Source organism: Rattus norvegicus, chromosome X, assembly GCF_036323735.1.
Source record: "Rattus norvegicus strain BN/NHsdMcwi chromosome X, GRCr8, whole genome shotgun sequence".
In the NCBI taxonomy this organism is placed as follows: Eukaryota; Metazoa; Chordata; class Mammalia; order Rodentia; family Muridae; genus Rattus; species Rattus norvegicus.
Window position 1 is genome coordinate 99,653,669 of NC_086039.1, and position 25,586 is coordinate 99,679,254.

Here is a 25,586-nt window from a genome sequence, read left to right on the forward strand (position 1 = left end):
CTGCCCACTGTGCAAGCAAGCCCTCTGAGCCTCACGACAGGGCAATAGATCATATTGTCCATCCACTACAAAGGAGGCTGAAAGTGGTCCAAACTTGAAATGGCAAAGTTACAAACTTTTTTAAAGTAGAAAAATAAACTTCAATTGTTAACAAAGTAAAGCATAGTGAGATGGGGGAACAAGTCCATTCTCAATGCTGAACGCTACAAATCAGCTGTATTTTCTAAGATAACTACAATCCCAAGAGCAGTGCCTTTTGAACTATGACAAATGTTACACTTATCTAGGTTTGTGTTTTCATCATGTTGTTCATACTGGGATAATCTATAGAAGTTGATGAGGAGATGGTGAAGATAGTGCATCTGTTTGTTTTTCCTCTGAAATTTACTTACTAGGTAATTTTCAAGTAGTAGTTCTGAATATCATGCTATGGAAACACTGGAATACAGACAATTTAAACAAAATAAACTTGACCTTGTCTGGCTTATTATTGCTTATTTTTATAATTTTTTATTTGGGGGCTTACAATAAATTGCATCATTTCCTACTTCCCTCTGCTACCTAGAAACCCTCCATGCAATCTTATTTTCTCTTTCAAATTCATGGCCTCTTTAATTGTTGTAAATTTCTTTGTGTGTAAGCATACACACAAAGTCAGAGTTCAGAGAACAAGGATTAGTTGGGAACATTAAGAAGATTAATGGGAGGAACAGTAGTGGAAAAGAGAGTAGTAGGATTAACTTTAAAATATGTACAAACCTAAAGATGACAAAATAAAAATTGTTTATATATAATTGATATAGGCAAGTAAAAATTTTTAAGAATATATTATGTCTGATTTAAAAATAAAGAAGAAATATGGGAGCTATTTCACTCAACAAAACTATTGCTTTTCCTTTTGTCTCATAGTATTTTAAGTTTTAGAAAATACATACTTGCATACTTTCAGTTTACATATGAAAGAGAGCCTTACTATATAGCAAGATTATCACTAAATATTGAGGTAGTTATTGTGTCTCTATTATCACATAATGTTGCCTTAATTTATAATCACTTTTTGTGTGGACCTATCATGATTTGCTTACATCCTAGTAACAAAATATCAGAAAGCCATCAGTTTTGCTAGTAATTAAGAACAAAAGCATGTTATGTGTTTCCAACAAAGAACATTATATAGATAAAGCTAACTCTAAATTCCACAAGACAAAATTTCTGTTAAGACTCTCAGATACTTGTATTTTCTTACCAGCATCAAATCTTAAAATGAAAAAAAAAATTGGAAGTTTTTCTACACTCACTGTTCAATCCAGTGATATTCAGAGAATGACCCAGTTTTTCTATATTATATAGATAATTGTATCTGAGCTGAGAATATAGGAATAGATTATAAATCTGTCCCATAATGCAAAAACACACTATAGCTATAATTATTCCAGGGAAAAACAATGTTTAAGACCTACGTACTATCAGTGAGTCCACCAAAGCCAATTTCCTGCTTGTGTTGGAATGCATTTCAATATCTTCCATTGAATAACAAATGAAATAGTTGTATTCTATTTGGGGAACATACTGTATAAAATACACATTATTTTTAAAAAGACAAGAAAAAAATTGAGTATAGCAGGAATTACATTATACTAGGTACATTGAAACTTAAGTGAGAGGACAGCAGAGTTACATGTAGTCACTCCAGGGCAACATGCAAAAAAGGAAAGAAACATCAATTATTCATTCAATTTACTATTCTGTAAGCCTGATTTCATAATAAGAAAATATATAACTGCATTCCAATAAGTTAAATATATAAAAGACAAAATTAAAATACAGATATGCAGTTGGAATTTAAGGAATTCTTTTAAAAAAGAACTCTTGTTTAGTTGAAATTCCAAAAATTTGCAGTGGAGGTGAGGGGTCATGTGATGAGGATCAGACAGAGGAAGTACATGTATAACAGTAATCCAAGACTCTTTTACCAGAAGGTCTCTGGTAGGATTCGGCAAAGCATTGTCAATCTGAAAAGCAAATCATGTAGACATGGACATAAATAAAATGGACAATGTGATGTAGTTAACAAATCAAAATTTAATAAACTGGAATAATGAGGTAAATGAAACAAGATTTGAAAAAAAAGTCTAACATTTGGTACTACAAATCAACTCAGAGGTATTGCTTACACCATAATGGAGTGACGAACATTGAGAATCTATTGCTTTACAAAAATCCCTGCAAACCTGAAAGCAGTCAACAGTTTCACATGACAAATTAGCCAAAGCTTTCCCACCATCTGAAGGACATTTATAAAACAAAACTACTAGCCTCTATGCAAAAAAAAAAAAAAAATTAAGGAATTTTATCTTGTCCTGTTCATGTTGACATATTCCAGATCCATCATGCATGTGAAAAATCACACTCTTGCAATGACTATGTGATTTGAAGATTTGAAGTTCTATAAAGTCTCTTCCCCAGAGCACTATCACATTTTGACCTGTCTGAAACCTCTTGTAAAAGCCCCATACAGAGTACTCTTGTTATTTGATTTGGCTCAGGGCTTGCTCCCCAGGAAAATCTCTCTCCCAAAGGTGAGTTTTTGAGAACAAGAGCTATGATTGTTTAATGTTTCAGCTGCCTAAAAGCTATTATTTTAGTTGCTGCAAATATCCATCTACCTAAATATTCAAACAGAAAATCTGCTAACAAAATGTTCATGGGACTTTCAAAAGTTCTGACATACACGTGGGGATCCACAAAGGTGTGAAAACCGAGACATTAATAAGCGCAGAAAACATCTGACAATGCCATAACAGTTTGTGTATGGATATTCTTAAAGCCCAGAGTAAGAAGGAATAGCCCCACGGATATGAGTGGAAGCAAATTTTGTAAATCACTTACTGGAATTTGAAGACACAGTACAACATAAACATCCTCAAGAAAGTACACAAGGCTGAGTTAAAACATTTGACACAACTCTGAGCAACTACTGCTTCTCTAATTACCTAACTGATCAATAGTGGCACCAATACCTGTCTGATTAGAATGAATGTCCACTTAATAGGCGGCTGAACTCTTGCATGGTAATGTAAATCAGTCAACTACCCATGACTGCAGGGGGCATAGACATGAGAGAAGGATCTACTTCTATCATTTTGCTAAATTAATGCAATTTAATACAATTTTCCTAACACATATCCTTATATTCATACAAAACTATAGCTCTTACTCTTCATCAAAGGAACATGTTTTTATTTGTAGCAGAAGGAAACTAGTACAGAGGATCACAGTTGGTAAAAATACGGAAAATAAGTTTTGATAGAGTGCCCATTCCCAAGTATGACAACAGTAATGTTCCTGGAGCTATGGAAAAATCTTGGAAGAGGGGCTGTATAAATTAAAAGAGAATGATGAGCATGGCAAAAAATAGTATGTTCTAGATATGACAAGGAATCTGCACTCATGAACTCAATATTGTGCCTAACTACCCAAGATTTCATAAGACTACATTGCTTAATATCTCAGCATGGAGAGGGAAGGGCTCAAAGGCCTGACATCTAGCTGGAAAGATGCAGGGAATCTACATTTACTTTGAGAAAGCCTTTTTTGGTCAGGAAGAAGCCCCCTTATGGGTTGTCCAATGCAAAGTACTAAAACCTACAAGCAAGTACTCATATGTAGCACTAAAAAGATCAACATTGTCCACTGGCTTCCACATGCTTGCTCCCACTTATGCTCCTGCACACACACACACACACACACACACACACACACACAGAGAGAGAGAGAGAGAGAGAGAGAGAGAGAGAGTATATGTCATATATGTACATGAAAACATGAATTTCAAGAAAGACTATATGGGGTAATGGAAGAACTGGAAGTGTTAGATAAGATTGATTTATGAAAATATGTTGATAAGTTCTGTCTCCAAACTTTGAATTAAGAAAGATTTTTAAATCTCATTTATCTCTCAGGAGAACAGTCAGAATGTAGCTCACATCAAAGATATTTAGCCTTTCCATGTATTTCCTGTAGTTTCAGGTTTTATATTATCTTACCTGTAAGACAGATAAAATTGACAGTTAGGATATCTACTATAATTAACATATAAAAAGAAGAGGATGGCTCAATTTGTATTAAAATTCCAACATAAATCTTTACAAAACTAGACAGAATAAGTTCAACTTCATATGGAAAAACAAAAACAACAACAAAAAAAAAAACACAAGATAGCCAAAACAATCCTGTACAATAAAAGAACTTCTGGAAGTACCAACATTCATGTTTTAAATCTATACTACAGGGAAACAGTAAAAAAGAAAAAAAAGGTGCATGACATTAACATAAAAACAGTCAGGTTGATCAATGGAATAGAATCACAGACACAGACATAAACCCACACACTTATGTATACATGATATTTGACAAAAAAAAAAAACCATAATAATGGAAAAATAAAAAAACATCTTCACCAGTGGTGCTGGTCTTATCAGATACCTTCCTGTAGAAGAATGCAAATGGATTCATATTTATCACACTGCACAAAACTCAAGTCCAAGTGGATTAAAGACATATATAAAACCATACACACTAAATCTAATAGGAGAGAAATGGAGAACTACTTTGAACTCACTGGCATAGGAGAAAAATTCATGCACAGAGCATCATTAGTAGTTCAGCTACTAAGATCAAGAAATAATAAATGGGACCTCATAAAATTGGAAAGATTTTTCAAGGCAAAGAATACTGCTAATATTATAATATGGCATCCTACAGAATGGGAAAATACTACCAAGCCTATATCTACCAGAGAGCTAATGTCTAAAATATTTTGAAAATACCAAGTTTTGAAAAATATTATTTGCTTCACACAAATGTTTCTTTACTAATAAACAGCTTGTGAGAAACAAGGTGTTAAATAACTCTATGTGTGACAGTTTCAAATAATTTTGGAAAATGAGACTCAGAACCGAAATTGCCAAAAATAAAATGCAAAGATGTGTCCCATGTTGCCTGAATTATTACATGATGAACTTACAACCTCATAGAATATATAACAACATTTAAACTGAGGGATAGAATATATAACAACATTTAAACTGAGGGAGTTGATTAGTATTAAATTGGGATTAATTGAGCACTAGATGTATGAAAACACTTTAATGAATTCTCATAAATTTTCTCTGCTGATAGGGAAAACTTCCAATCTCCTAGAAAATATAACCTTCAGAGTACCAATGGATTTGAAATTCTCATCTCTAGGAAAAGGAATCTCTTACACCTCAATAGCATCAGCAGCAACTAAAATTATAGGGGTTAAGTTAGTATTGCCTTAGACAATGGTATTACATTACCAGTAGTAGTTGTTATGCAACACTCTGATGATCCTCAAATCAACCATTTCCACTTGTCTTTGCTTCTAGATCTAATCAGTTCTATGTTCTATCAGGTCCTAAAGTCCAAGGACAAGGGTAACACACAAAGAGATATGCAACAGGAGAAAATAAGAACTTCAGTGTTTTAATCGAACTCAGCAGAAATGTAGATAACATGTATGAAATAGATATGGAGTGTGGGATAAATGGGAAAAATTATCATGTGTATAAGATTAAGGTTTTTTTTGTTTTTTGTTTTTTGTTTTTACCATGGGGCAGTTAATCAGAAATTTGGTTTTTAACGTAGTAGCTTAGGCAATCAGAGAAGATTCAGTTTTGTCGGCTGATTGAAACAGACCAAGTGTGTTTGATAATAAAGATCTGATGCTCTTTTATTTATTGTAAAGAAATAGTTTTAATGGCTTGGAAGATTATACTGTGAGAGCATGTTTACCATTTCAAAATATTCAACAGTGTGTTGTTTAGTGTCTACTAGTTTGTGTACTTGCTGTAAGCTTTATTGCTGTTCATATCCAATTTCAGTCCTTTGTGATCAGATAAAATATTTGATTTTCTTTCAATTTTATTTTATTTGTCGAAACTTTTTTTTTGTGTCCTAAGCTGTGGTTGGTTTTGTAGAAATTTCTGATGGCTACTGAGAAGGAATTGTATTCTTTATTGTTTATGTGGAATATTTTGTAGATGTCTATTAGGGTCTATCTGATTTACAATGTCATTAACTCCAATATTTCTCTGCTTATTTTTTTTGTCTTGACAGCCTGTCTATTGATGAGAGTTGAATAATGAAGTCATCCATATCATTGTGTTGTGGTTAGTTACAGATTTTAGATGAGTAATATATATTTTATGAATCTGTTGCATACATATTTTAGTTTCTTTTATATCAGATATCAGAATAATTATATCTGTTTGTTTCTTAGGTCCTCTTACCACCCATTTACTTAAAGGTGTATTTTATCATTAATGATAAGGTGAATTTCAAATACACAACGAAATATTGGATGTTCTTTTTTTAAAAAAAAATTCTGCTAGTCTATTTATTTTTATTGGGGAACTCAGACAATTAATATTTAGTGCCATTGGGGTTAGGGAAATAGCTCAGTTCTTAAGACAACTTGTGGCTATTATAGAAGACCTGGGGTTGATTTCAAGCATCTATATGATGAATCGCAACAATTTGTAACTCCAGCCCCAAGGTATCTGACATGATTTTTTGGCCTCTGTAGGCAACAAGCCTTCAATTTGTGCACATTTATACATGTGAGTAAAACATCCTAATACATTAAATAAATTTTAAAAATTCAGAGTTAATAATACCTGTAATTTTGTTTATTTTGAGGTATTTTCTTAGACCTATTTAGAGGAACAATCCTGGTATTATTAGTTATTCTCCGTGAATTTCTCTATTGTGTTAATTTTTCTATTGAATGATAATTGCATTAATCAAGAAATAAAATAAAATTGCATGTAAATGAAAATGCAACCTACTGCAAAACTAAATGAGGTTGTGAACGCTTAACCTAATTAAAGCCAAGAGACGGATATAAGTCTCAAATTGATTAAATATCTATCATTTTGACATTTTAGTAGATACCAACAATATTAAGAAAAAGACCACAAAGACATGTTTTAGAACCTCCATTCAACTAAATTGAAAATTCTGAAAAAAGGATATATCTCTAGAGGAATACAATATACTAAAATTAAACCAAGAAGAAATAAATGTTTAAAACAGACCCATAACAAAAAATTACATTGAAAGTGTAATAAAAAGTCTACCAACTCACATATTTCAAGCCAATGTATATTTCTGCCAGAACATCAAATAATAAATAATACCAAGACTATTCAATTTATTTTATAAACCAGAAAATTAAGCAAGTTATCATTATTTTTGTGAAGCCAGTATTACCTTTGTACTAAAATCAGATACATACACACTTACACAAACACACACACACACACACACAGAGAGAGAGAGAGAGAGAGAGAGAGAGAGAGAGACTTAATCTTTGAATAATTCTTTGATAACAGAGTTGCAAGCATTCTCACTAAAATACTAGCAAATACTGCCCAAGATCCTGTAAAAAAATATCATTCAGCATGACTGCAATGGCTTCATACCTGAATTTCATGTATGATTCAATATGTAAATCAATAAATGACATTTATAACATGAATAAACTCAAAGACAAAAATCATATGATATTCTTATTAAGGCTTAAAATCTCTTTATCAACACCTAGGAGTTCTTTATGATAAAGTTTTGAAGAGGCCCAGGAATAGATAAAACATGCCCAACATAATAAAGACTATAAACAACATATAGTGAATATAATGCTAAATAGCTAAAATTTCAAAGAGTTCCCACTAAGATAAAGAGCAAGGTAAAGTTGTCCATTTTCTCCACTCTTATTTAATACAGTGTGTAAAATCTTCGCTAGAGCAATAAGACAAGAGAAGAAAATAAAAGGACTTCATACAGTAAAGTAAATACTTAAACATGATATAATTCTGTATATACGAATCTGAAAAAAAAACTCAGAAATGATGACAATTGTTCAGAAAGGTAGCAAGATAACATTAGCACACAGAAAACTGTAGCTGTCTTATATGGTGATAATGAACATACAGGCAAAAACTGGGCAAGTCACAAAAGCTCAGTCACAGTAACTAAAATTTGACTAAAAGACAAGGAAATAAACCTAGCTGATAAAAATGGAGTGTCACTAAAATGAAACCTACAAGATATTTAAAAACCTAAAGAAGACAGAAAATTATCCTATACTCATGGATTACTATTGTGAAAATATTGATCCTAATAAAATAAATCAACATATTCAGCAAAATTCCAAATAAAGCACTAGAATTTTTTCACAAAATTGAGATAAAAATCTCAAAATTAATATGGAAACACAAAACACTAAGGGCAGCCAAAGCAATCCAGAACAATATATTGTGCATAGTATACTACACCCTATTTCAAATATTACTACAACTCGTCATAATCATAACAGCTTGATAGTTCATAATAACATGTAAAAGTTCATTGAATAGAATAAGGGCCACAGATACAACTTCACATAACTACAGCTAACTGAGATTCTTTTAAATATTTTTATTACTGAATATAAAGTGCTTTACCTGAACGTATATCTAGGCACCACTTTTTATCCTTGCGCCTATGGAGGCTGGAAAACTGCATCACATCACCTGGAACTGGAGTTGTGGACAACTATGTGAGGACTATTAATCATGCACTGGTTCTCTGGAATAGCCAAAAGGGCTTTTTGAGCAACATTTTCAGAGCCTCGCTGCTGCATCTTAGACAGAGATACAAAAACTGCACATTGGAGAAAAGCAAATAACTACAATGAATATTTTCAATAAACCAAGTTTACAATGTGCAGAAAATTATAACTATATTCTTACCTTTCATTTTACATGAAACCCAACTACAAATAGAATAAGGATCTCATTGCAATATTTGATACACAGAAACATGTAACAGAAAAAGTGGCAAATACACTTCAACTTTAGTGCTATGTAAAAGCTGTCTAAATAACAATCCATTTGTTCAGGAAACAAGAGCAACTGTTAATAACTTAGATATCAGGAAAATAAAAAGCTTTTGTCTTGTAGCAAAGAAAATGCTTAGTTGATTGAGTGGGAACACACAATAGGGCAAAGTATTTGTCAGTTGTGTTACAGTCAAGAATATGCAAATATGCTGCCCTCACAGAGAGCTGAAACAAAGCCCCAAGGAGCAACTTCAGGCCCAAGACCAGAGGTAAGACCAACTTTTCTGCTCCAAGTGACCTACCTGGTGGACTCAGGACACAGAAAGGCAAAATTCCTCTGAGACTGGAAACTTCCAGTTTCTAGCTGGTGCCAGAACCTCACTGATCCCGGCCCACAGCTTCCTGCTCACAAAGCTCATGAGAGAGAGAGAGCTCATTGCTCAGACATCTAGGCTCTCCTGAGACTGCAGGGCAGGAGAGACCTCCATTACTGCCACCTTTACCCACATCCCTGGCCCAAGAGGAAACTGTATAGGGACTCTGAGAACAAGATAGGGGCACTCAAGCTGCAGGAGCCCTGCATTTTAGACTGTGCCTGGATCTGAAGGGACACAGTCAAACAGCTCCCTGCACCCACCAAAATTGCGTAGGAGGGAGAGCTAGACATTCAGAGGGGCAGACAAGCCTGGGAACCCAGAGGAGACTACTCTCTGCTCACATTTCTGACTCTAGAGGAAAACTCCTAGCTCCATCTGGGCCCCCCTGTGCACAGGGTCCTGAGCAAAGGCAGGGCAGGCCCTTCTGGTTGCTGCCCTCAAGGAGAGTTGAAACCTAGGCCTGAGGAGCGACTTCAGACCTGAGACCAGAGGTAAGACCAACATTTCCGCTCCAAGTGACCTGCCTGGTGGACTCAGGAAACATGGCCATAGGAGCAGCTGAAAACCAGTAGAGAGGAATGACTACCAGCCTGAAAGCAAAACACTCTGTTCCCATAACTGGCTGAAAGAAAACAGGTCTACAGCACTCCTGACACACAGGCCTATAAGACGGTCTAGTCACTGTCAGAAAAAGCAGAACAAGGTAACACCAGAGACAACCTGATGACAAGAGGCAAGCGCAGGAACCCAAGCAACAGAAATGAAGACTACATGGAATCATTGGTGCCCAATTCTCCCACCAAAGCTAACACGGAATATCCAAACACACCAGAAAAGCAAGATCTTGATTTTAAATCACATTGGATCATGATGCTGGAGGACTTCAAGAAAGACATAAAGAACTCCCTTAGAGAAATGCAGGAAAACACAAATAAACAAGTAGAAGCCTAAAAAGAGGAAACACAAAAATCCCTGAAAAATTACAGGAAAACACAAACAGGTGAAGGAATTAGAAATGGAAATAGAAGCAATAAAGAAAGCACAAAGGGAGAAACCCTGGATATAGAAAACCAAAGGAAGAAACAAGGAGCCATAGATACAAGCATCACCAACAGAATACAAGAGATAGAAGAGAGAATCTCAGGAGCAGAAGAGTCCATAGAAATCATCGACACAACTGTCAAAGATAATGTAGAACGGAAAAAGCTACTGGTCCAAAACATACAGGAAATCCAGGACTCAATGAGAAGATCAAACCTAAGGATAATAGTTATAGAAGAGAGTGAAGACTCCCAGCTCAAAGGACCAGTAAATATCTTCAACAAAATCATAGAAAAAAACTTCCCTAACTCAAAGAAAGAGTTGCCCATAAACATACAAGAAGCCTACAGAACTCCAAATTGATTGGACCAGAAAAGAAACTCCTGCCGTCACATGATAGTCAAAACACCAAATGCACAAAACAAAGAAAAAATATTAAAAGCAGTAAGGGAAAAAGGTCAAGTAACGTATAAAGGCAGAGCTATCAGAATCACACCAGACTTCTCACCAGAGACTATGAAAGTCAGAAGGTCCTGGACAAATATCATACACACCCTAAGAGAACACAAATGCCAGCACAGGTTGCTGTATCCAGCAAAACTCTTAATTAACACAGATGGAGAAAACAAGATATTCCATGACAAAACCAAATTTACACAATATCTTTCTATAAATCCAGCCATACAAAGGATAATAAATGGTAAAGCCCAACACAAAAAGGAAAGGTACACCCTAGAAAACGCAAGAAACGAATCGTTTTGCAACAAAGAAAAGACAAGCACCCAAACATAATCACACCTTCAAATACAAATATAACAGGAAGCAACAAGCACTATTCCTTAATATTTCTCAACACCAATGGACTCAATTCCCAAATAAAAAGACACAGATTAACAAACTGGATATGCAATGAGGACCCAGCATTTTGCTGCCTACAGGAAACACACCTCAGAGACAAAAACAGTCAATACCTCAGAGTAAAAGGCTGGAAAATAATTTTACAACCAAATGGTATGAAGAAGGAAGCTGGAGTAGCCATTCTAATATTGAATAAAATTGATTTTCAACTAAAAGTCATCAAAAAAGATAAGGAAGGACACTTCATATTCATCAAAGGAAAAATCCACCAAGATGAACTCTCAATCCTAAATATCTACGCTCCAAATACAAGGGCAACTTTTTACATAAAAGAAACCTTACTAAAGCTCAAAGAACCTCACACAATAATAGTATGAGATTTCAACACACCACTCTAATCAATGGATCATGAGAACAAAAATTAAACAGAGACATGTACAGACTAACAGAAGTCATGAACCAAATGGATGTAATAGATATTTATAGAACATTCGTTCCTAAAATAAAAGGATATAACTTCTTATCACCACCTCATGGTACCTTCTCCAAAATTGACCATGTAATCTGTCATAAAACAGATTCTGTATCAAGAGATACAGACAGATAGAAATAATCCCATGGGTTATATGAAACCACTATGGGGTAAAGATGGTCTTCAATAACAATAAGGAAAGAACACACACGTATACATGGAAGTTGAACAATACATGGAAGTTGAACAATGCACTACTCAACAATAACCTGACCAAGGAAGAAATAAAGAAAGATATTAAAGACTTCTTAGAATTTAATGAAAATGAAAGTATAACATATGTAAACTTATGGGACACAATGAAAGCTGTGCTAAGAGGAAAACTCATAGCGCTGAGTGCCTGCAGAAAGAAACAGGAGAGAGCATATGTCAGCAGCTTGACAGCACACCTAAAAGCTCTAGAACAAAAAGAAGCAAATACACCCAGGAGGAGTAGAAGGCAGGAAATAATCAAACTCAGAGCTGAAATCAACCAAGTAGAAACAAAAAGGACCATAGAAAGAATCAACAGAACCAAAAGTTGGTTCTTTGAGAAAATCAACATGATAGATAAACCCTTAGCCAGACTAATGAGAGGACACAGAGAGTGCGTCCAAATTAACAAAATCAGAAATGAAAAGGGAGACATAACTACAGATTCAGAGGAAATTCAAAAAATCATCAGATCTTACTATAAAAGTCTATATTCAACAAAACTTGAAAATCTGCAGGAAATGGACAATTTCCTAGACAGATACCAGGTACCGAAGTTAAATCCGGAACAGATAAACCAGTTAAACAACCCCATAACTCCTAAGGAAATAGAAGCAGTCATTAAAGGTCTTCCAACCAAAAGAGCCCAGGTCCAGATGGGTTCAGGGCAGAATTCGCTCATCCCTTTATAGAAGACCTCATACCAATACTATCCAACTATTACACAAAATTGAAATAGATAGAGTGCTACAGAATTCCTTTTATGAAGCCACAATTACTCTTATACCTAAACCACACAAAGTCCCAACAAAGAGAGAAGACTTCAGATCAATTTCCCTTATGAAAATCAATGCAACAATACTCAATAAAATTATTGCAAACCGAATCCAAGAGCACATCTAAACAATCATCCATCATGATCAAGTAGGTTTCATACTAGGTATGCAGGGATGGCTTAATATATGGAAAACCATCAATATAATCCACTATATAAACAAACTGAAAGATAAAAACCACATGATCATTTCATTAGATGCTGAGAAAACACTGGACAAAATTCAACACTCCTTCATGATAAAAGTCCTTGAAAGAACAGGAATTCATGGCCCATACATAAATATATTAAAAGCAATATATAGCAAAACAGTAGCTAATATCAAATTAATGGAGAGATACTTGAACCAATCCCACTAAAATCAGAGAGTAGACAAGGCTGCCCACTCTCTCACTACTTATTCAATAGAGCACTCGAAGTCCTAGCCAGAGCAATCAGACAACAAAAGTAGATTAATGTGATACAAATTGGAAAGGAAGAAGTCAAAATATCACTATTTCCTGATGATAAGATAGTAAGTGTAAGTGATCCCAAAAGTTCCACCAGAGAAATACTAAACCTGAGAAACACTTTCAGCAAAGTGGCTGGGTATAAAATTAAGTCAAATATATCTATAGCCTTCTTCTACATAAAAGAGAAACAAGATGAAAAAGAAATTAGGGAAACGACACCCTTCACAATAGTCCCTAATAATATAAAATACCGCGGTGTGATTTTAACCAAACAGGTGAAAAATTTGTATGATAGGAACTCCAAGGTTCAAGAAAGAAACTGAGGAAGACCTCAGAAGATGGAAAGATCTCCCATTCTCAAGGATTGGCAGGATTAATATATTAAAAATGGCCATTTTACCAAAAGCGATCTACAGATGCAATGTAATCCCCATCAAAATTCCAATCCAATTCTTCAGAGAGTTAGACAGAACAATTTGCAAATACATCTGGAGTAACAAAACACCAGAATAGCTTAAACAATCCTCAACAATAAAAGGACTTCCAGGGGAATCATTAGCCCTGAACTCAAGCAATATTACAGAGCAATAGTGATAAAAACTGTAATATTGGTACAGAGACCAGCAGATATGCCACTGGAATAGAATTGAAGACCTAGAAATGAACCCACACACCTATGGTCACTTGATTTTTGACAAAGGAACCAAAAAGATCTAATTTAAAAATGATAGCATTTTCAGCAAATGGTGCTGGATCAACTGAAAGCCAGCCTGTAGAACAGTGCAGATCGATCCATTCTTATCACCATGTACAAAGCTTAAATCCAAGTGGATCAAGGACCTCCACATCAAACAGATACACTCAAACTAATAGAAGAAAAAGTGGGGAAGAAACTCCAACACATGGGCACTGGAGAAATTTTTTCTGAACAAAACAGCAATGGCTTATGCTCTAAGATCAAGAAACAACAAATGGGATCTCATAAAACTGCAAAGCTTCTGTAAGGCAAAGGACACTGTTGTTAGGACAAAACGACAACCAACAGATTGGGAAAAGATCTTTACCAATGCCACAACTGATAGAGAGCTTATATCCAAAATATACAAAGAACTCAAGAAGTTAGTCGGCAGGGAGACAAATTACCCTATTAACAAATAGTGTTCAGAGCTAAACAAAGAATTCACAGCTGAGGAATGCCAAATGGCTGAGAAACACCTAAAGAAATGTTCAACATCTTTAGTCATAAGGGAAATGCAAATCAAAACAACCCTAAGATTCCACCTCACACCAGTGAGAATGGCTAAGATCAAAAACTCAGGTGACAGCAGATGCTGGCGAGGATGTGGAGAAAGAGGAACACTCCTCCATTGTTGGTGGGATTGCAGACTGGTAAAACCATTCTGGAAATCAGTCTGGAGGTTCCTCAGAAAATTGGACATTGAACTGCGTGAGGATCCAGCTATACCTCTCTTGGGCATATACCCAAAAGATGCCTCAACATATAAAAGAGACACGTGCTCCACTATGTTCATCGCAGCCTTATTTATAATAGCCAGAAGCTGGAAAGAACCCAGATGCCCTTCAACAGAGGAATGGATACAAAAAATCTGGTACATCTACACAATGGAATATTACTCAGCTATCAAAAACAATGACTTTATGAAATTCGTAGGCAAATGGTTGGAACTGGAAAATATCATCCTGAGTGAGGTAATCCAGTCACAGAAAAACACACATGGTATGCACTCATTGATAAGTGGCTATTAGCCCAAATGCTTGAATTACCCTAGATTCCTAGAACAAGTGAAACTCAAGACGGATGATCAAAATGTGGATGCTTCACTCCTTCTTTAAAAGGGGAACAAGAATACCCTTGGCAGGGAATAGAGAGGTAAAGATTAAAACAGACACAGAAGGAACACCCATTCAGAGCCTGCCCCACATGTGGCCCATACATGTACACCCATCCAATTAGACAAGATGGATGAAGCAAAGAAGGGCAGGCTGACAGGAACCGGATGTATATTTCTCCTGAGAGACACTTCCAGAATACATCAAATACAGAGGCGAATGCCAGCAGCAAACCACTGAACTGAGAACGGGACCCCCGTTGAAGGAATCAGAGAAAGAACTGGAAGAGCTTGAAGGGGCTCGAGACCCCATATGAACAACAATGCCAAGCAACCAGAGCTTCCAGGGACTAAGCCACTACCTAAAGACTATACATGGACTGACCCTGGACTCTGACCTCATAGGTAGCAATGAATATCCTAGTAAGAGAACCAGTGGAAGGGGAAGCCCTGGGTCCTGCCAAGACTGAACCCCCCAGTGAACGGGATTGTTGGGGGGAGGGCGGTAATGGGGCCAGGATGGGGATGGGAACACCCATAAAGAAGGGGAGTGGGAGGGGTTATGGGATGTTGGCCAGGAAACTGGGAAAGGGAATAACAATTGAAATGTAAATAAGAAATCCCCATGTTAATAAAAATGGAGAAAAAATAAAATAAAACATTTTCAAAAGAACTTGAACAGACATATTCTACATTAGTGAACAACATTACTTTCTGAAACCACAAGTTATTAAATGAAAATCTCCTTGACAAGCACAGATTACCATCCCAGAAGTTGTCCTCACTAAGGCTCCAAACATACCCCTACCCCCCAAAAAAAATTCCTATTTCTTTTGCTTTTCGTTGCCTACCACAGCCTGTTGATAAGTCTGTGTTGCTAAGGATAGTATACACTGGTTGTAGGACATGGAGAAATCAATCTTCAACTAACCAGTAAACTCTTCTGGCTAGTTTTTACAGTGCTGGGAGATGCTATGCAAGCTGTTTGGGAATAATAGACATAAGTGGTCTTATCAATTGCAGGATCTGCCAAACAAGATGTACCCACCGGTGCAATCACAGAAAATTCTTCAAGGGGGTGATTTGCCACTTCTTGATTAGATTTGAGTCCTATTCAACAATAGGGAATTCATGCTTGGTACTGTCAACATTGTTAAAATAATCAGTAGGGAGGGAAATATTATGCCTTAGGGGAGAGCCTTTTATTGTTTCAAAATGATCATGTCAAACTGCCTTCTAAATATGTATATTTATAGCCATACTCCATAGATTTCTGCTCCTCTTAAGTTTGGGCAGAAATGCTTTTCATTGGACTGGGTCCTATTTAATGCAGAGCTATGTTACTGTTCAACAAGCTGAGCATAAGCACCTGTGAGTGCTCAGCTGTAGATAGGACCTCAATATCACTATTTTCGCAAGGTTCATGGAATGTCATACAGGAAAGGGCAGACAGAATGCAAGAATCAGAAGATGGAGAAGAGTCCTGTGACATGCTATCTTATGGAACATGGCATTGCTATTGCACACATGAACTCAAAGCAGCTATATAACTACTTGCACATGATAGAGCACTCATTTTTTGTTTGCTTTTGGTTTTTTTTTTGAGATTCAGTTCCAGCAAGTTGATAATAACTCGAGAGGCAATTTTCCAGAATAGTTAATTGTGTTATACATGAGCAGCCAAAAGATGGTATCATTTCTGATAGTCAAGATTCACAAATCCACTAATAAATAAACAGGTATGGAAATAGCAATATTTACTATTTCTCCTATTGAATACCTGGCAAATATTGCTTCCTATTTCTGTGGCTATTTTTGGCTAACCTAGTGATATTAGTTCCTGAATATAGAAAGTTTTAATCAAAAGACACATCTGCTCACTTAAGAGCTTTTTCTGTATTTAAGTAACTAGGTGAAGAATGGAAATCCCTGGGTTGATAGATCCAAAAGAGCAAAGGGAAATTGGTATATCTTCCCATGGTGGCAGCAAGCAAAATTGTATTTGTAATATAAGAGATACATTAAGACATATTAAGAATTCTATCTGTACTCTGTTATTTAAGCTTATGGGAGAAGTACAGTTCAATCCAAGGAGATTTATTACTACATCCTATACAATGTGCTCCTGGAAATCTGACTCAGAATGAAGAAACAATAAAGAAAGGACCAACACATAGGAAAACCTGGGACCAGAACAACTGTGCTTGCTCTAATGTAGCACCAACTGCTGACCAAACTGGAAAGCTCAGCGCATCATTAGGTATAGCACAGAGGGAAGAGAAGTTAGCTAGTCTCTGTAGGAGGTAGCTGTAGGAAAGCAATATTCTTTTTTCAAACAACTGGGAGTGCAATACCAAGGAAGTGTTTGTGAACCCCAAAAGACAAGTCTGTAGCTGACCAATGCAGTCACATCAGGATCTTTTTTTGAGCTATCTCGGCTTAACTCACCACAAACAGATCTGTAGGATAGTTCCACTGGAGGGAAAGCCCTGAACCTTCATCGAGTCAAAAGTTTTATAGAAAGCTGCAAAAGAGAGGTGAGTGTCTCTAGCCTGACAAGCATCTAATTGGGGTGCTACTCTGGCCTTTAGCATACTGGTGATGGGAGCCAAACCATGAACTGTACTTTTGATTTCTTCCTAATTGGTGGTTCCTGTCCAGAGGACAGGATTTTTGGTGGTTAACCGGAAAACTGGTCCTAAACGCTGGATTTGTTGAGGGAGATTAACCTGAAGACACAAGTCTTCTTGGGGTTACTCTAGAAACTGGCGCTAGGCTCATGTTTTGTTGGGGGGGGGGTAACTTGAAAAACTGTTGCTAAGTACCAGCCTGTTAGTTCACTTGAGTTCATACTTAGGCCAGGCTCTCTTAAGACAGCTGTCCTCTGATAGGCTGTGCCAGAGCCTGGCCAACGGAGATGCAGGCAGCCAACCATCAGACTGAGCACAGGACCCCAATGGAAGAGTTAGGTGAAGGACTGAAGGAGCTGAAGGGGAGGGCAAACCCCATAGGAAAAACAACAATATCAACCAACCAGACCCCCCAAAGCTCCATGGTACTAAACCACCAACCAAAGAGTACACATGTAGTGACCCATGACTCCAGCTGAATATGTAGCAGAGGATTGCCTTATCTGGCATCAATGGGAAGGGAGGCCTTTGACCTAGGAGGCTCAATGACCTAGCACAGGGGAATGCTAGGGTGTTGAGGGGGGAGTGGATAGGTGGAGTGAGCACTCTCACAGAAGCAGGGGGCAGGAAAGGGATAGGGGGTTTAAAAAAGATGGAGTTTGAACCCCAAAATATTGGTCTCTCAGGAGGAGGAAAACAATGTGGATGTTTCTGCAGACACTATTCAATACTTCCTTGTACTTAAACCAGAGGGATCCTCTGCCATTCTAAGTCTGGCACAAGGAAGCCTTTGCCAAATTCCTGTGTGCTTAGAACATTGGTCATAACATGATCATGCCTATGTCATCACCAATATACTTTTACTTAGGACTCCAGTGGTTCTTTTACCTTCATTATTTGGTGCTTTATTAGCTCCCTACAATTTATAATCTTTGAAATCCTTAAGGAATTAAGGTTGATTCCATTATGTCAGTGCAATTGGGTGCTTGGTAATGGCAAATGGAATTGCAAAGAGGTAGGGATCATAGTTCTAAACAGCAAATGAAATGTTGGCATCGCTTACCAGAAACGAGGCTAGTTTTTTTTTTTTTTTTTTTATTAACTTGAGTATTTCTTATATACATTTCAAGTGTTATTCCCCTTCACGGTTTCCGGGCAAACATCCCCCTACCCCCTCCCCTTCCTTACGGGTGTTCCCCTCCCAACCCTCCCCCCATTGCCGCCCTCCCCCCACCAGTCTAGTTCACTGGGGGTTCAGTCTTAGCAGGACCCAGGGCTTCCCCTTCCACTGGTGCTCTTACTAGGATATTCATTGCTACCTATGGGGTCAGAGTCCAGGGTCAGTCCATGTATAGTCTTTAGGTAGTGGCTTAGTCCCTGGAAGCTCTGGTTGCTTGGCATTGTTGTACTTTTGGGGTCTCGAGCCCCTTCAAGCTCTTCCAGTTCTTTCTCTGATTCCTTCAATAGGGGACCTATTCTCAGTTCGGTGGTTTGCTGCTGGCATTCGCCTCTATATTTGCTGTATTCTGGCTGTGTCTCTCAGGAGCGATCTACATCCGGCTCCTGTCAGTCTGCACTTCTTTGCTTCATCCATCTTGTCTAATTGGGTGGCTGTATATGTATGGGCCACATGTGGGGCAGGCTCTGAATGGGTGTTCCTTCAGTCTCTGTTTTAATCTTTGCCTCTCCCTTCCCTGCCAAGGGTATTCTTTTTCCTCATTTACAGAAGGAGTGAAGCATTCACATTTTGATCATCCGTCTTGAGTTTCGTTTGTTCTAGGGATCTAGGGTAATTCAAGCATTTGGGCTAATAGCCACTTATCAATGAGTGCATACCATGTATGTCTTTCTGTGATTGGGTTAGCTCACTCAGGATGATATTTTCCAGTTCCAACCATTTGCCTACGAATTTCATAAACTCGTTGTTTTTGATAGCTGAGTAATATTCCATTGTGTAGGTGTACCACATTTTCTGTATCCATTCCTCTGTTGAAGGGCATCTGGGTTCTTTCCATTTTCTGGCTATTATAAATAAGGCTGCGATGAACATAGTGGAGCACGTGTCTCTTTTATATGTTGAGGCATCTTTTGGGTATATGCCCAAGAGAGGTATAGCTGGATCCTCACGCAGTTCAATGTCCAATTTTCTGAGGAACCTCCAGACTGATTTCCAGAATGGTTTTACCAGTCTGCAATCGCACCAACAATGGAGGAGTATTCCTCTTTCTCCGCATCCTCGCCAGCATCTGCTGTCACCTGAGTTTTTATCTTAGCCATTCTCACTGGTGTGAGGTGAAATCTCAGGGTTGTTTTGATTTGCATTTCCCTTATGACTAAAGATGTTGAACATTTCTTTAGGTGTTTCTTAGCCATTCGGCATTCATCAGCTGTGAATTCTTTGTTTAGCTCTGAACCCCAATTTCTAATAGGGTTATTTGTTTCCCTGCGGTCTAACTTCTTGAGTTCTTTGTATATTTTGGATATAAGGCCTCTATCTGTTGTAGGATTGGTATAGATCTTTTCCCAATCTGTTGGTTGCCGTTTTGTCCTAACCACAGTGTCCTTTGCCTTACAGAAGCTTTGCAGTTTTATGAGATCCCATTTGTCGATTCTTGATCTTAGAGCATAAGCCATTGGTGTTTTGTTCAGGAAATTTTTTCCAGTGCCCATGTGTTCCAGATGCTTCCCTAGTTTTTCTTCTATTAGTTTGAGTGTGTCTGGTTTGATGTGGAGGTCCTTGATCCACTTGGACTTAAGCTTTGTACAGGGTGATAAGCATGGATCGATCTGCATTCTTCTACATGTTGACCTCCAGTTGAACCAGCACCATTTGCTGAAAATGCTATCTTTTTTCCATTGGATGGTTTTGGCTCCTTTGTCAAAAATCAAGTGACCATAGGTGTGTGGGTTCATTTCTGGGTCTTCAATTCTATTCCATTGGTCTATCTGTCTGTCTCTGTACCAATACCATGCAGTTTTTATCACTATTGCTCTGTAATACTGCTTGAGTTCAGGGATAGTGATTCCCCCTGAAGTCCTTTTATTGTTGAGGATAGCTTTAGCTATCCTGGGTTTTTTGTTATTCCAGATGAATTTGAAAATTGTTCTGTCTAACTCTTTGAAGAATTGGATTGGTATTTTGATGGGGATTGCATTGAATCTGTAGATTGCTTTTGGTAAAATGGCCATTTTTACTATATTAATCCTGCCAATCCATGAGCATGGGAGATCTTTCCATCTTCTGAGGTCTTCTTCAATTTCTTTCCTCAGTGTCTTGAAGTTCTTATTGTACAGATATTTACTTGCTTGCTTAAAGTCACACCGAGGTACTTTATATTATTTGGGTCTATTATGAAGGTTGTAGTTTCTCTAATTTCTTTCTCGGCTTGTTTCTCTTTTGTATAGAGGAAGGCAACTGATTTATTTGAATTAATTTTATACCCAGCCACTTTGCTGAAGTTGTTTATCAGCTTTAGTAGTCCCCTGGAGGAACTTTTGGGATCACTTAAATATACTCTCATGTCATCTGCAAATAGTGATATTTTGACTTCTTCTTTTCCGACCTGTATCCCCTTGATCTCCTTTTGTTGTCTGATTGCTCTGGCTAGAACTTCAAGAACTATATTGAATAAGTAGGGAGAGAGTGGGCAGCCTTGTCTAGTCCCTGATTTTAGTGGCATTGCTTCAAGTTTCTCTCCATTTAGTTTAATGTTAACAACTGGTTTGCTGTATATGGCTTTTACTATGTTTAGGTATGGGCCTTGAATTCCTATTCTTTCCAGGACTTTTATCATGAAGGGGTGTTGAATTTTGTCAAATGCTTTCTCAGCATGTAATGAAATGATCATGTGGTTCTGTTCTTTCAGTTTGTTTATATAATGAATCACGTTGATGGTTTTCCTTATATTAAACCATCCCTGCATGCCTGGGATGAAGCCTACTTGATCATGGTGGATGATTGTTTTGATGTGCTCTTGGATTCGGTTTGCAATAATTTTATTGAGTATTTTTGCGTCGATATTCATAAGGGAAATTGGTCTGAAGTTCTCTTTCTTTGTTGTGTTTTTGTGTGGTTTAGGTATAAGAGTAATTGTGGTTTCGTAGAAGGAATTCAGTAGTGCTCCATCTGTTTCAATTTTGTGGAATAGTTTGGATAATATTGGTATGAGGTCTTCTATGAAGGTTTGATAGAATTCTGCACTAAACCCGTCTGGACCTGGGCTCTTTTTGGTTGTGAGACCTTTAATGACTGCTTCTATTTCCTTAGGAGTTATGGGGTTGTTTAACTGGTTTATCTGTTCCTGATTTAAATTCGATACCTGGTATCTGTCTAGGAAATTGTCCATTTCCTGAAGATTTTCAAATTTTGTTGAATATAGGTTTTTATAGTAAGATCTGATGATTTTTTGAATTTCCTCTGAATCTGTAGTTATGTCTCCCTTTTCATTTCTGATTTTGTTAATTTGGACGCACTCTCTGTGTCCTCCCGTTAGTCTGGCTAAGGGTTTATCTATCTTGTTGATTTTCTCAAAGAACCAACTTTTGGTTCTGTTGATTCTTTCTATGGTCCTTTTTGTTTCTACTTGGTTGATTTCAGCTCTGAGTTTGATTATTTCCTGCCTTCTACTCCTCCTGGGTGTATTTGCTTCTTTTTGTTCTAGAGCTTTTAGGTGTGCTGTCAAGCTGCTGACATATGCTCTTTCCTGTTTCTTTCTGCAGGCACTCAGCGCTATGAGTTTTCCTCTTAGCACAGCTTTCATTGTGTCCCAGAAGTTTGGGTATGTTGTATCTTCATTTTCATTAAATTCTAAAAAGTTTTAATTTCTTTCTTTATTTCTTCCTTGACCAGGTTATCATTGAGTAGAGCATTGTTCAATTTCCACGTATATGTGGGCATTCTTCCTTGATTGTTATTGAAGACCAGTTTTAGGCCGTGGTGGTCCGATAGCACGCATGGGATTATTTCTATCTTTCTGTACCTGTTGAGGCCCGTTTTTTGACCAATTATATGGTCAATTTTGGAGAAAGTACCATGAGGAGCTGAGAAGAAGGTATATCCTTTTGCTTTAGGATAGAATGTTCTATAAATATCCGTTAAGTCCATTTGGCTCATGACTTCTCTTAGTCTGTCGACATCACTGTTTAATTTCTGTTTCCATGATCTGTCCATTGATGAGAGTGGGGTGGTGAAATCTCCCACTATTATTGTGTGAGGTGCAATGTGTGTTTTGAGCTTCAGTAAGGTTTCTTTTACGTATGTAGGTGCCCTTGTATTTGGGGCATAGATATTTAGGATTGAGAGTTCATCTTGGTGGATTTTCCTTTGATGAATATGAAGTGTCCTTCCTTATCTTTTCTGATGACTTTTAGTTGGAAATTGGTTTTATTTGATAAAACAATGGCTACTCCAGCTTGCTTCTTCTGACCATTTGCTTGGAAAGTTGTTTTCCAGCCTTTCACTCTGAGGTAGTGTCTGTCTTTGTCTCTGAGGTGTGTTTCCTGTAGGCAGCAGAATGCAGGGTCCTCGTTGCGTATCCAGTTTGTTAATCTATGTCTTTTTATTGGGGAGTTGAGGCCATTGATGTTGAGAGATATTAAGGAATAGTGATTATTGCTTCCTGTTATATTCATATTTGGATGTGAGGTTATGTTTGTGTGCTTTCATTCTCTTTGTTTTGTTGCCAAGACGATTAGTTTCTTGCTTCTTCTAGGGTATAGCTTGCCTCCTTATGTTGGGCTTTACCATTTATTATCCTTTGTAGTGCTGGATTTGTAGAAAGATATTGTGTAAATTTGGTTTTGTCATGGAATATCTTGGTTTCTCCATCAATGTTAATTGAGAGTTTTGCTGGATACAGTAACCTGGGCTGGCATTTGTGTTCTCTTAGGGTCTGTATGACATCAGTCCAGGATCTTCTGGCCTTCATAGTTTCTGGCGAGAAGTCTGGTGTGATTCTGATATGTCTCCCTTTATATGTTACTTGACCTTTTTCCCTTACTGCTTTTAATATTCTTTCTTTATTTTGTGCATTTGGTGTTTTGACAATTATGTGACGGGAGGTGTTTCTTTTCTGGTCCAATCTATTTGGAGTTCTGTAGGCTTCTTGTATGTCTATGGGTATCTCTTTTTTTAGGTTAGGGAAGTTTTCTTCTATGATTTTGTTGAAGATATTTACTGGTCCTTTGAGCTGGGAGTCTTCACTCTCTTCTATACCTATTATCCTTAGGTTTGATCTCCTCATTGAGTCCTGGATTTCCTGTATGTTTTGGACCAGTAGCTTTTTCAGCTTTACATTATCTTTGACAGTTGAGTCAATGATTTCTTTGGAATCTTCTGCGCCTGAGATTCTCTCTTCCATCTCTTGTATTCTGTTGGTGAAGCTTGTATCTACAGCTCCTTGTCTCTTCTTTTGGTTTTCTATATCCAGGGTTGTTTCCATGTGTTCTTTCTTGATTGCTTCTATTTCCATTTTTAATTCCTTCAACTGTTTGATTGTGTTTTCCTGGAATTCTTTCAGGGATTTTTGTGTCTCCTCTCTATGGGCTTCTACTTGTTTATTTATGTTTTCCTGGAATTCTTTCAGGGATTTTTGTGTCTCCTCTCTATGGGCTTCTACTTGTTTATTTATGTTTTCCTGGAATTCTTTCAGGGATTTTTGCGATTCTTTCAGGCATTTTTGCGATTCCTCTCTGTAGGCTTCTACTTGTTCTCTAAGGGAGTTCTTCACGTCTTTCTTGAAGTCCTCCAGCATCATGATCAAAAATGATTTTGAAACTAGATCTTGCTTTTCTGGTGTGTTTGGATATTCCATGTTTGTTTTGATGGGATAATTGGGCTCCGATGGTGCCATGTAGTCTTGGTTTCTGTTGCTTGGGTTCCTGCGCTTGCCTCTCGCCATCAGATTATCTCTAGTGTTACTTTGTTCTGCTATTTCTGACAGTGGCTAGACTGTCCTATAAGCCTGTGTGTCAGGAGTGCTGTAGACCTGTTTTCCTCTCTTTCAGTCAGTTATGGGGACAGAGTTTTCTGCTTTCCGGCGTGTAGTTTTTCCTCTCTACAGGTCTTCAGCTGTTCCTGTGGGCCTGTGTCTTGAGTTCACCAGGCAGCTTTCTTGCAGCAGAAAAGTTGGTCTTACCTGTGGTCCCGAGGCTCAAGTTCGCTCGTGGGGTGCTGCTCACGGGCTCTCTGCAGCGGCAGCAACCAGGAAGACTTGTGCCGCCCCTTCCGGGAGCTTCAGTGCACCAGGGTTCCAGATGGTCTTTGGCTTTTTCCTCTGGCGTCCGAGATGTGTGTGCAGAGAGCAGTCTCTTCTGGTTTCCCAGGCTTGTCTGCCTCTCTGAAGGTTCAGCTCTCCCTCCCACGGGATTTGGGTGCAGAGAACTGTTTATCCGGTCTGTTTCCTTCAGGTTCTGGTGGTGTCTCAGGCAGGGGTCCTGCTGCTCCTGGGCCCTCCCCCTCGGGAGCCCAGAGGCCTTATTCAGTTTCCTCTTGGGCCAGAGATGTGGGCAGGGGTGAGCAGTATTGGTGGTCTCTTCCGCTCTGCAGCCTCAGGAGTGCCCACCTGACCAGGCGGTTGGGTCTCTCTCTCACAGGGTCTGGGGGCAGAGAGCTGCTGCGGGCCGGGATCCGCGGGTGTGGGACTTCTGGTAAACACAGAACGTGCCCGGTCCTAGAGGAATTCTGCTTCCCTGTGTCCCAAGCTCACCAGGCAGCTTTCTTGCAGCAGGAAAGTTGGTCTTATCTGTGGTCCCGGGGCTCAAGTTCGCTCGTGGGGTGCTGCCCACGGGCTCTCTCCAGTGGCAGCAACCAGGAAGACCTGTGCCGCCCCTTCCGGGAGCTTCAGTGCACCAGGGTTCCAGATGGTCTTTGGCTTTTTCCTCTGGCGTCTGAGATGTGTGTGCAGAGAGCAGTCT